This window comes from Myiozetetes cayanensis, unplaced genomic scaffold (genome assembly GCF_022539395.1).
Source record: "Myiozetetes cayanensis isolate MyiCay16 unplaced genomic scaffold, myiCay2020 scf10, whole genome shotgun sequence".
Taxonomy (NCBI): domain Eukaryota; kingdom Metazoa; phylum Chordata; class Aves; order Passeriformes; family Tyrannidae; genus Myiozetetes; species Myiozetetes cayanensis.
The window spans coordinates 21,001,567-21,013,702 of NW_026086605.1; the positions used below are offsets into that span (position 1 = coordinate 21,001,567).

Consider the following 12,136-nt stretch of genomic DNA (forward strand, 5'->3'; position numbering starts at 1 on the left):
AAACATGACGTCTGGCTGCACAAAGAAAAAAGCTAACAATTAAGTTTGCAAGTAATTGCACACCCTGCACATTCTCCCCGCCCAGTCTGCCGAAGGAGAAATCCTGCCGTTTGCTCCTACGGCAGCCAGCGCCACACAACACAAGCCGACACACCTGCTGCAGCGGAGCCGCACCGAGAAGCCTGCCCGCCGCGTCCCGGCTCCCGCTGTATCCCGGCTCCCGCTGTATCCCGGCTCCCGCTGTATCCCGGCTCCCGCTGTATCCCGGCTCCCGCTGTATCCCGGCTCCCGCTGTATCCCGGCTCCCGCCGTGTCCCACACACCCGTCCCGGTCCGGCCGGCGCCGCTCGCGGGCCCCGCGCGCCCCCAGTGCACGTGCGCAGCCGCCACCGCCCCGTCCCGCGGCGCGGGCAGCGCCAGCGCGAGCCGCGGCCCCGCCCCGTGACGTCACCGCTCCGGCCGCGCACCTGATCCCGGGCAGGTCGCGCCTTAAAGGGGCCGCTGCGGCCGCTGCCCCGCGGGAGGGGCGGTGGCGATGGCCGCGCCCAGGTAACACTCACCTGCCCCCCACGGGGTCGCGCCGCGCTGCCTGAGGCCTTGCAGCACTTCTCTGACACCTCCTGGCAACGCGAGGAGACCCTTCAGCCGCGCACTGCCCTCGCATGCCTTCAGCCCCCCTCCCTGGAAGGAGTTACCCCGGGGAGATGATTATATAAATAATTTGGGCAAGCAAACCACTCTCCTGGTGGATTTTAGCAGCACACTTCAAAAGCTTTCCCCTTCTTTCCACAGCTCTTTTGACGAGGCGGCCGTGGCCACAGCAGCGTGTGCCTCCCTGCCACACCTCCCATGCACAAATCCAAACAGCTGCAGTTTTCAAGCACCTGAAGGCCAGAACTTGCCTCCTTCATCCCAGAACCGCAACTCCGGTTTGCCCATCGATAAAGGATGGCTTGACCGTTCTCAGTGCCACGTTCAGAACCAGATACAGAACATGCCAGAGGGGACAAACCAATTTACCATGGCACAAAACTATAACCATTTAGTTTGTACCAACAGCACCCGGCAAATGAGACACACCCAAAATTTAACTGGGACAAATCAAACTGTTATCACTGTCCTCTTCCCTAATCAAAATCAATTGTCCTCTTACTCGGCTCAATGATCCTCTCCACTAAGAAAATGTGCTGGAGGACAAGAGACCTTTAAATCAGTATGTGCATCACTTCCAGTCAGACAGGCAAATAACATGAAATATGGAAGAGAAAAGAATGAAATGGAAGATACAAACACTAAAACTTCCTAGTCAAGAAGCACATTTGAACAGAAACATGGCACTTCCTATACTGTCATCCTTCCTATTTCTATCCATCCATATCTATCTATCGAATCCATAGAGCAAAACTGTATTCTTACATAGCCAGACATGAAAACACATCACACTTGCCTAAAGACCTCGAGGAGGTTGTGGGAATTCTCAAGGTACAAGGCATTGTTTCCTTTCTTTCATTACCATTGGCATAAAGCCACCAGTCTAGACTGACTACCAGGATTAATCATCACATCCTCCAACTTTCAGGGCAACTGCATGCAAATCAATGTCTGCTGCAATTCCTTATCTGTAAAACCGACAAATTACACTTGTTTTCCTAATTCTCATGCATGCTTTCAGTGATAGTTCTTACTTTTAGATATCAAAGATTAAATAATAGAGGAAAGTGTCACTCATTGTCCAATCACAAAGGTTTCACTTAAACTTCTACAGATATTTCCAAACAATGATTTGATTCTGCAAAAGTTCCCCTTTTTCTTTGTTTCTGTGCATGAGTTCCACCATCAATTACACCAGCACTCGTCAAAAACAGTGTCGGCCTTTGGAAGTGCAGCATTCATATAGGAACAGACTGAGTTATACTCTAACACAGTATATTATAGCCTCATCACAAACTCTTGCTTCTTGCTTTGTTAAAATAAGGGAGATACCATAAAGATACATGTAATCAAATACCCCAATTACATTCAACTCTCACCCTCCCTTAGAGAGATTATCACTTCCTCCCTGCAATATCTGTAGGCATCTGTATGTCGAAAACATTTTCTTTATATTTAGACTCTTTTTTTTTTTTTCATTTTCTGACTATTTATAAGATCTGTGTTTCTGCTTTACTGAGCTTAGTTACCTATGATTACTAAATAATCAGGACTATTTTTCAGAAAATGGTGAATGTGATACAGCATGTTTTCTAAAACAATTCCACTTTCATACTTATTTCAAACTGCATGTGGACAGAAGTTATGAGACCTTATTTTATTTAACTACTTTTAAAAAGGTGTTTAGAGTAATCTGAATTAAACTGATATTGAAGGTAAGCACCAATGCTAAACATTTTTAGAACTAGGAGACCTCATCTTCTCAGCTCTCTTGGTTATTACTAAACATTAAAATTTTGGGCTTTTTTATCTTTTATTCTAAGCTGAGGAAGTTTGTGGAACAATCAAAACAGTTATATCTTCACACTTCTTGTCAAAAGCCAGGTTGTCAGTTCATTAGTGCTACTTCCAATTCAGCATCTCATTTGCTAAAATTTTTGTGGCAAACAAGCAATGGGATTTTATTTTAAAGTATACTTAGAACAGATTAACTTAATGATTGATAATAATAAATGTGGTATTTAAATACACTCAAATATACTTTTCCATCAATAAAAATAATTTTAATCACTCAAATTGTCATATTAAAAAAAAAAAAAATCCCTTGTTTGATTGTTATCCATCCTGTTTGGTGCCCTTTTGATCACAGAGCTCCCACCCTTAGGGAGACGACTCTGCAACCTCACTAGGAGCCTGGAAGTCACCTCTTCACAGCTGACAGATCGACTATTGTCTGTAGCATGTTTGCAGTGCTATTGCTTATCCAGACTATTGTGTTGCCTTCCTGTTGCCTTCCCCCAGAACTATTAAATTAAACCAACATATTTACACATATTAACATCCAACATAGTTATGCCACTAACAGTGTTAATTATGCAAGATTTAATAATTAAAATTACAGCTCAGTTCTGTTTTGCACAGTGAAGTCACAATAAAATCACTCTACGCTTTATTGTAATGTAAAGACAACTGGATTTTTTTCCACATTTCAGTAGCCTAAATAAATTCAGTGCCCTTTTAGTCCTCTAAATATATTTTGTGTCATGTAAGAGCACTTAGGTACTAAGTTTCTAAAGTAAGATTAACTCCATTTACTTCTGCTGCAAGAAGATAGTTCAAACTCCACTTTACAGTCAAAATGGATGCATCTGTCTCTCTAAATTTCAAGTTTCGATTGTAATTCTGCTAACAGATTCTCTGTAACACCACACTTTATGCTTATAAATAAAGCTTCTATTATGCTGTTTAATATTGTAACTCTACAGATACAGACAAATACCAGGTACTATAAAAGGACATCCAACAGCCTAATCCAGCATCCCAGTGAGCAGCATCCTTCCTTTACCAAATAAAGCAAAGCAAAAGTAATTTTTGCTGGTCAAGAGTAAGTTAATTATCTTCATTAAGTCAAGCATAGAAATTACAATATGATGCACTATAAACAGTTAAGACAGGTCTGTGCTTCCTCAGTAGATTTGCAAGTGCAGCTAAGAAAGGAAGTCCAATTCCATGAGAACCTAAATTATTTAAGGCATCCACATTCCAGCTCTTCAAGCAAAAACAAAGCCATGAGTTTTCTGATCTACCTATGGCTTTCAGAAACTACAGGTAAGATATAACATGAAATTATCCTCTGACCAACAGCTCTCTGCTGTTGTGGATTTCATTGCTCCCCAGCCAGGCGGGGAAAAGCAGCTCTGGTGCTGTAACCCGGAGGGCTGGCAGGAGCTCAGCACTCGGCTCGGCAGCACCGCAGCATTCCCAAACCCCGGGCGTTCTCAACTCCATCACTTGATTCACACCAGGGCTGGTTTGGCCTCCGATACCCAAAAGCATCAGTACCACTTAGAGCTGGTTGATAAGGCTGCAACATCTTGCAACTTCTATACTATGGCACATCTTTATTATACATTCCTCCTACATAGTAGTCTCATCCTTCCAGTTCCAGTGGCACATGCTATTGGCATTCTCTCTAAGACTCAGCATTTTGAGCATATTTTTCAAAGATTATTTTATCACCAGTATTCATGGGCAATAACTGTGTTACTTTGTGTATCACTACAGTAAAGGTCCTCCTATTTATTCTTAGTAACTATACCACCTGCTAGACTCATACAACTAGGTTCAGATTTTCTACTTAAGAGCAAAAATTTCTGGCTCTGATGGTTAAAAATAATACCATTTAAATATGATCAGAGCCTGAACAAGCACATACCTCTGAGTTTTCCACATGAATTTGTCAAATTTGAAAGCTAATGATCAACATCTAAATCATCAATGTCAGCAATAACTTTCCTTGCAGATAATATGAAGATGACCATCCAACTAGCAAAGCAAGGTTTTTCAAGTCACCCTGATCCATTCTGTAATATGCAAAAACCTCCACCTCTTAAAAGCTCCAGAGTGCTTCCCTTCAGGATGCTGGACCCCTAATGCTTCCACATCAGACATCTGCCCTATGTTTAAAGGCTGCTCACGGGAGAAAGGGGAATGTTAGGTAAAAATGTAAATTGGAAGCAGTTCATAGTAATTTATTGGAAAGAAGGAATACTGAAATGATGGAATTTCCTTCACATTTACTTAAACAAAAAGCCCTATTAAAAAGTGCTTGGAGCAGTGACAAATTCTCAGGCGCGAAATTCAGGTTTGGCTGGCTATGCTGTACAGAGGCTGTTGGCTTTGACTCATAAAATCTCTTTGAGAAAACAGAAACTAAAATTGCTAAGTAAGGTAATTTCCAACTGCGATGATTAAAGACATGTATTCTAGGGTATAACAATGCAAACAGAGACTCAAAGTATGATAACAACATATGTTACAGCCTCAGGTAACTGAGGCTTGCACTCATTTCTCAGTGGAGAAATACACAATGGAAATTGGGAAAGATTTTAAAAACAAAACAATTACCAACAGTACACTCCTTGTTTTCTTATGATAATAATATGTTGAGTCCCTAAAGTGTTGGACTGACAACCGAAGTCATTATGAAAATGAGAAAGAAATAAAAGTTGACTACTGACAAGCTTGTCAAGGGCCTGTGAATAGGATAAGTGAGCTGAAAATCTTGTGTGATACCTCTATTACTTGTGCAGTGAAGTATCAACAAAAACAAGAGGAAGGCTACTAAGTTAGGGAATGTTAGAATTGAAAAGACTGGCAATCTGGAGGCTGAATCACCATTGTCTAGTGGATACTGTCTCAGGGTAAATTGTCTACATGTACAAAGTGTTCATTTTTTAATCAATAACATTCAAAAAATTCTATATATACTATTCATCAGTCTTAAAATAATGTTGTTGTTCAAAATACAGCTAAAGAAATAACTGACTGTTCTTTCTCATGAAGAATTTTATCTCAGAAACTGGTCCTTTGTTCCTGTCTGAGACTTAATCTGCATTTTTTACAGTTTAAGATCACTCATCTTGCCCTTTCTCTCATGCATGGGCCTTACACCTGACAACTTCCTACCTTCCTGAAACAGCCTACTATATACACACAAAGTTACACCTTCTCGTTCTCTTTTTGGGGCATGCACACTCCTCTCCCTAGCTCACATTATTTCAGTTTTTCCAATTAGGTCCCATTTTCTAGACCTTAAATTATTTGATTACTCTTCTTCCAGTCTCTGTTCAGTTGAGCTGCATTTTTGGGGAGCATCTGCCCTAACGAGATATAACACAACAACAGAGGACTTAACTGTGGTTTTTTTTAAAAAAGATTGTATTATATGCTTTAGCACTTATATTTTTATCCCTCCTGATATAACCCCTCTTACAATGTCAGGAATTCTGGACAATTATCACCTAGTAACTTGTTCCCTACACTGTATTTGTGTATTTCATGATTTCTGTTAAATGCAGAATTTCAATCTGTCTCTATTTATCTCCTAAGACTTTCTTAATTCTCAATATAACTTTGTGCTCATAAACTTGTGTCCTATGTATATATATTCCCTCCAGGTTCTGGGGGCATTTTTAGTGAATCAATTTTGTAAGCACACACTCTTTTCTATCATCAAGGTCATTAACGAAAAGATTGAAGTGAAGCAGAATGAGTACAGATCCAACAGACCGTGGTGGATCCACATTCAATACAACCATTTCATTCTGACAGACAATCATTAATAACCACCTACTAGGCACAGTCATCCAACAAGTCTTGCTCCTACTCTACCAGAGTTTCTTTCAGGTCACATTTCTTCACTTGTTTGCAATATTATAGCATGAAACAGTGCTGATGAACTCACTAACGTGAAAAATACTAAGTCACACTTTTCTTGTCAATTCACTGGCCTTATTGTCATGTTGCAGAAAAAAATTAAACTGGCATGACTATTTACTCTTCTTAAATTCGTGGTGGTTGTGCCTCATGGTCTTATTGTCTCCCAGAGGCTTATACTTTCTGCGAGAATTAATTCAAAATGTGGAACACGAGAGGAATGGTCTATAATTTCCTGGCTCCTTTGCCCCCACCCTGTTTTTATTTTCAGGTCTTCCAGCATCTCAAAGAGCAGCTAGTTGTACTGAAAGAGCTTCCATCACTTTTCTTCTTTATCCAAACAAAGGATGAATGTCATCAGGTCCAACCTAATAAATAACCTACCCAAGTACTAAAAAGTATGGAAAAGGCTTGCTTCCCGTTTGCCATCCATTTTGTACGTCCTCTGTGCTTTTTATTTCCTCCCTGTGCTAACTGTTGCTCCTTTATACTCCGCTTCTGCTAATGTTTTGAAGGTATTTTCATAGTGCTTAGTTCAAGTCCCTCTTACAAAACTGTGCTGCCAATCAAAGCCCCCACATTACAGAGCCATGGATGCATGGCTGGTAGAAGCACAACTGCGGTTAGAGCAGCTCAGCCGTGCAGCCCCACGGACAGGGCAGGACACCCCTGCCAGAAGGAAGGGCTACTTCTCACTGGGACGGCCACCTAGTGCAAGGGCAACACGGAGCAGATCTGCAGTAAGACTGGAACAGGCACAGAACCAGAGCTCTGCAATCCAGCAAGACTTAGAATCACCCCAGCAAGGGGAGACCAATTACCAGATCATTTGCAGTGTATTAGTGTTGCTTCTGTGTCAACTACAAAATCTGCTCTCTGCACCCAGCTAAGTATGGAGCCGGGTTGGATGGGAGCACTTGCGCACACACACGCACACGAGTACTTTATTCCCAATATTCATGCTCATATACTGAATAAGGGATTGCAGATAAACAGGATTAAGCCTGACACAGATGATCCTGCAGATACTCTGGCTCTCCCAGTGTATTTGCTTTGATAGCACAGCTTACAAAACCAGCAACCCTTCTGTACATTCCTGCATGGTGGCACCATTACATTTAGAAACACTAGTAACCTGCTGACATTGCCCAAATTAAACTACACAATAATATTCTTATTATGATACACGTGCATGTGGAAGTTTAAGATGAAAATGCTTGATTTTGTTATTTTAAAATATCAACAAAGAATGGGAAGAAAAAAACGTTACAAAACATGGGGTTTAAAGATAACTAATACCTAAGTTTTCTTAGGTGTATTGTAGGTTATTCACCTTGCCCCCAAATTGTTTATTTCCTTTTCACAAGAGTTATACAATGATTACATAAAACTGAAAGCTGTTCATTATCTCTCATGTACACTAAGCATCCTAATAGCCTTCTAGCCCTTCCCTTTATTGACAAGTTTAATCTTACCATAAATACCAGAGACCAAAAGAAGTAGGATACTGTAACACATTTGTAAATTAATAAAAATTGATAGTTAGGATACAAAAGTATCTTTAAAATTAATTAGTTATGCTAAGATTATCCAAAATTCCTCTGACATTGTATAACGTTTGACAATACTTTATAAAAAGCAGAGCAAAATCTAACAAGCTTAACATTAGAAGAAAAGCAATAAAAATACTATTTGTGTAGTTTAACACAGTAAATAAATTCTTAGCTTCTGGGGAGTATCTGACTTTATTTAGTTAAAAGTACAAATATTAATGTTTTTGAAGAAAAAAAAAGTACCATTCCAGACACACCCAGCTTTGTCCATCGCAGAAGGAAAAGGCTAAAACACTGATTTATCATGACTTAATGAGATACTGACCATCAGCTGAACTGCATTAACTGACTAATGCATTTCTAGTCCAATTACCCTGAGAACCAAAACAAGTTAGTATAAACCACTAGTGAATTAACTACATATACTCAGGGAAAGCTCAGGCAATATACAACAAAAGAAAATTCACACTGCAACTGCTCAGTCACGAATTAACACCTTACCATATTTTCCTGATAAGACAAAGTAATTTACAAGGACAAACATTCAGGTTTCAACTGGCGGGATTTGGGGCAGGGAGGGAGGGGGGCTTGTTTGCTTTTTGCTATAGGCACACTAAAAGATTAATGTGTTAGAAACTAGTAAAAATGTTTCAAATGTTACTATTCTTTTTCTTCATCCTAACAGTGTTAGCTATTATTAATCACAACTAATCACTAATCAGATAGCATTTTACTGGCCAACCTGAAGTGGGTTGGCATTCAGTATATTTTGGAACTGACATTAAACAACAATTATGTTTGATTTTCTTTTACATGAGGTAGATTAATTACTAGTGCTCCAATAACATAATAATTTCAACTCAGAACTTAAGAACTCAAGAACTTAACGTGTTTAGGAAAATTAGCATAAGAGGCACATCACCTTGCAGACTTGATTGGTACTGTTGCTTCATATATGTCATAGCTACGGATAGAAAAAAAATCACATTTGATGCAGACTCCTACTATTACCTTTAAACTTGGAAAAGAGTAAAGTAAAAGCTCTCCCCTATCGAGTTCACTGTCTGCTACATGATAAGCATGTATATAGAGCATCTCCGCTCTATTCACAACCACCTGGAGTCCAATCCAAACATATATTTAGTTTAATAATTCTTTAACAGAATTTGAACAGTTGGTACAGTCTGTTTTCACAATGCTAGTTTATGTTTAGTTTTAGCTGCAAGCTCAGTTGCATCCTGTCTATATGGTCAGGATCCATAACAAGAAATAATTACTGCTGATTAATCTGTGTCCAGAGAAAGACTGTTCTATGAAGGTGATCTTCTGAATTAAATCTAATTTCTGTCTCTTGTGTATAGATATACACCTAAGTTACATTAGCAAAATCATCCACTAACTCATAAGAATTCATTGTAATGTTTCATTATGCTACTTTGCACATCCTCCAAGAACTTCCCCCAAGTAGAACTTAACAGATTTTAGAACTATTTCTGTAAGAAGACAGGCAGTTCAAGATCTGGTTCCTCTTCTCACTGAACTGTGGATGTGACAGCACGGGAACAGCCAGAACACCCAAATTTTATTCCGAGTTCTATACTAACATCTTCTGACAAGCCAAGCCTCTGTGCCCATCCGTTCTGGCTACTTCAGATACCATGCCAGAGCTAATTTTGTTGAAATCTCTGGACTGAAAGACTCAAAACAAAGTTCTGGTAAAAAAGAAAAGGTGAAAAACATGCTCAAAACTGAGTTCACTGAGATTAATTTGGAACTGCAAACAATAAAAGAAATTCTGCCTGCTTATGTGGCAAAGGCAAGAAAAAAGTTTTCAGCCTCTTGCTTGTCAGAGGAGGCCGTTTCTGGACATCCAGAAAGCAGCAAGGGAGTGGTGCCATATAAAGCAGCTGACCCTGATTGCAACACATGTAAATCTGGGAAACAGCTCTATACAATTTAACAGGGAAGGTTGGAATGGACACTGATGTAATAAATACCCAATGGAAACTAATGCTGTAGTGGCCCAGTTCTCATTTCTCTAAAATTTTAAGTGCCATCATCTTTTCCACAGTATCAACCCACTAATAGTTGATATTTGAACGGATAAGGTAAACATACAGACATTATTGAAGAAAAATAAATTGTGCATATTCCTTTCTTAGGTATCTACCAACAAACCAAGCTCACCAGCCTGCACTCCTTTATATTTACTTCCCCCTTGATAGATCAACAGCTTTGCAACTTAAAAATCGGTTGCATAAAATTTAATGAGCAAACTCAGTATTAAGGCTCACAAATGTCTGAAACCAAGACACCAGAATCAAGTTCTTTCAAATTTCCCTCTTTATTTTTCTTCTCCTTACTGCAAAGGATCTGAAAGAGATGACTAAGCAACTAATGTCATTGGACTTTTTTATAAAAGAGGTAGAAATTGTATAAAGTGTAAATATGCAAGGCATATAAATTTCCCAATTACTTCCATAATAGATAGGGTTGCTTTTTATCAGTACATCTTGCTAATTTACACCATTTTGAACACGCATCCTAATACTTTGCCTAGCAATTCTTCCTGATTATCTTTGCTATTAGGTGGAGTTATATTTCTGATTAAAACATAACTAAATATGCAATCAAGTGACATACAAAACCTATATCATTCATAACATGAAGCTTTCAATGTTGACATCCTGGTTGCATCCAGAAATCTGAAGGTACCAGTAAACGTATTTTCCTGTTACACCATTCAATGGGAGTTAAAGGCTCACAAGGCTGAAATTTAAACAGACTAAGAAAACAAGACTGATTCCAGCTGTAAAAATGTCTGTAATTCCAGTCTTGGATTGCTGCCTAAGGCAGCAACAGCCACCCAAGTCACAAATATTCTCTCCTTGGAGATATTTCTGTCTGCACAAGAGAGGCTACTCTAGTTGTGGAAGCAGAACAGACAACATTAAAAAGGAGACAAATCCTACTCTACGTTATCTTAGTGTAAATTCCAAGTAATTTCAGCAGCACCAGTATGCATTTAAAAAATCTCAGTGAAACAGAGGAAAAAATTTCCCTAATGACTCTTTTAAAGAATCTCCAAAGCAATTTTGCTTGAAAGTACATGAAGATGCCAGAATTTCCTCCAGCATAGGTTTCTTTACAAAAATGTCAAAATGGATTTTTGGCAGTGATACAGTTTTCTTAGTCCAACTTCCAATTTTCAAAACCATGATTTCAAAGATCTCAATCTGCCAACAGGGCAAGAAGATAAACAAGTTGTGACACTAAGTCCAAGTAAGCTTAGAGGAAGGCACTGGATTTGGCATTGCATTTCCCAAGGAATATGCAGATGACAAGCAAACGCATGGACATGTTTCATTCTCTGCCCCCAAATTCACAAACCAAGACATTCCAGTGATCGCCTTTGAGGCAGAAGAACATAATTTTCCACTCTCTAAAATCAACTGGATAATTATAGCCTGCAAATAGTGTTGAACACTTGAAGGAACTATTAAGTAATTAGACTGTGCATGTGTGTCATTTATTTTGTGAAGCCCAGACATGAGAAAAAAATTGACTTGTACACCTGTTTGACCATTAGCTTTTTTATGAAGTTCCTACCAGTATAAAAAGTTACAAGTGTCCATGTTTCAAAAGCCAGAATTCAAGTGATTAGCTTTGTCTAGACTGATCCGTGTAGTGTTCCATTAGTATTATTATGTTTTTACAAGATCAACAATAAAATCCTCTGCAAAAGAGGATTGGAAAACTACGAAGAATAGTTTTCCAGAAGTGCATGAACATCAATGGATAAATCCTCCCTAGAGTAATAGAAAGACCTACACATCAGCTAGTGTTGCAAACATACTTGTTGCTCAAGAGGCACATTGTGCTTCTTCTTCTATTTCTTCTGACGAGGTAAACTGCTTAGGAGATGAAGAGTTAAGGACAGCACTATTACCAACAGAACTGGTAACCGTGAGCCTTCATGCTGTCCTGAGCCAGAGCACCTATAGATGATAAGGTAAAAATACTGGCTTTCAATAAAAGGGACTCAGGGTTTATCAACCTCTTCAAGATACAGAATTTTTCCACAACCTCTTTAGAGCAGCCCAGAGTTGGCCTACGCAGTCCTTGGCAGAGTCAAAACCATCACCACTGCTTTTCATTAATGTGGTAATATTATCAGTCAATGGAAAATTCCTTTGGTAAGCAGCCAGGGCAAC

At 39.4% G+C, this 12,136-nt stretch overlaps 1 protein-coding gene across 10 annotated transcripts in view; it reads right to left on the reverse strand.

Moving 5' to 3' along the window:
• USP54 (ubiquitin specific peptidase 54) overlaps positions 1 to 12,136 on the reverse strand; it is a 95,950-nt gene that overhangs the window by 73,506 nt on the left and 10,308 nt on the right. For 5 of the 10 annotated variants that reach the window (XR_007631414.1, XR_007631413.1, XM_050334980.1 and 2 more), the window contains exon 1: positions 155 to 317. The exons of 2 other annotated variants lie outside the window; for them this stretch is intronic. The gene's annotated coding sequence lies outside the window, so the exon portion shown is untranslated. Of the gene's footprint in view, positions 1 to 154; positions 318 to 12,136 lie in introns of those variants that run through there. 3 more of the 10 variants (XM_050334959.1, XM_050334991.1, XM_050334917.1) reach the window with 1 other exon arrangement.